Source organism: Glossina fuscipes, unplaced genomic scaffold (genome assembly GCF_014805625.2).
Source record: "Glossina fuscipes isolate IAEA_lab_2018 unplaced genomic scaffold, Yale_Gfus_2 61398, whole genome shotgun sequence".
NCBI lineage: Eukaryota > Metazoa > Arthropoda > Insecta > Diptera > Glossinidae > Glossina > Glossina fuscipes.
The window spans coordinates 11,843-12,079 of record NW_024003613.1 but is presented as its reverse complement, the minus strand read 5'-3'; positions in this window follow the sequence as shown (position 1 = coordinate 12,079).

Genomic DNA, 237 nt, shown 5'->3' with positions numbered 1-237 from the left:
CTAGACGTAGTGTATTACTTTTCGACAAGGTACATGAAACGGCGTGTTCACTGAGTCAATGCATTAGTTGCGGATGTTCGTTACTGATGCCCTTGGTGAACGATTTAGTAAATTTTGTTGCTTTATACTAATTTTTATGAACTGTCCATACCGAATAAGAAAATTATTCTTGTGTAGTCGTGAAATTTGGTGCCTAACTTTGCTAACTTACATGCGAGAATAGATTTAACACAAAAA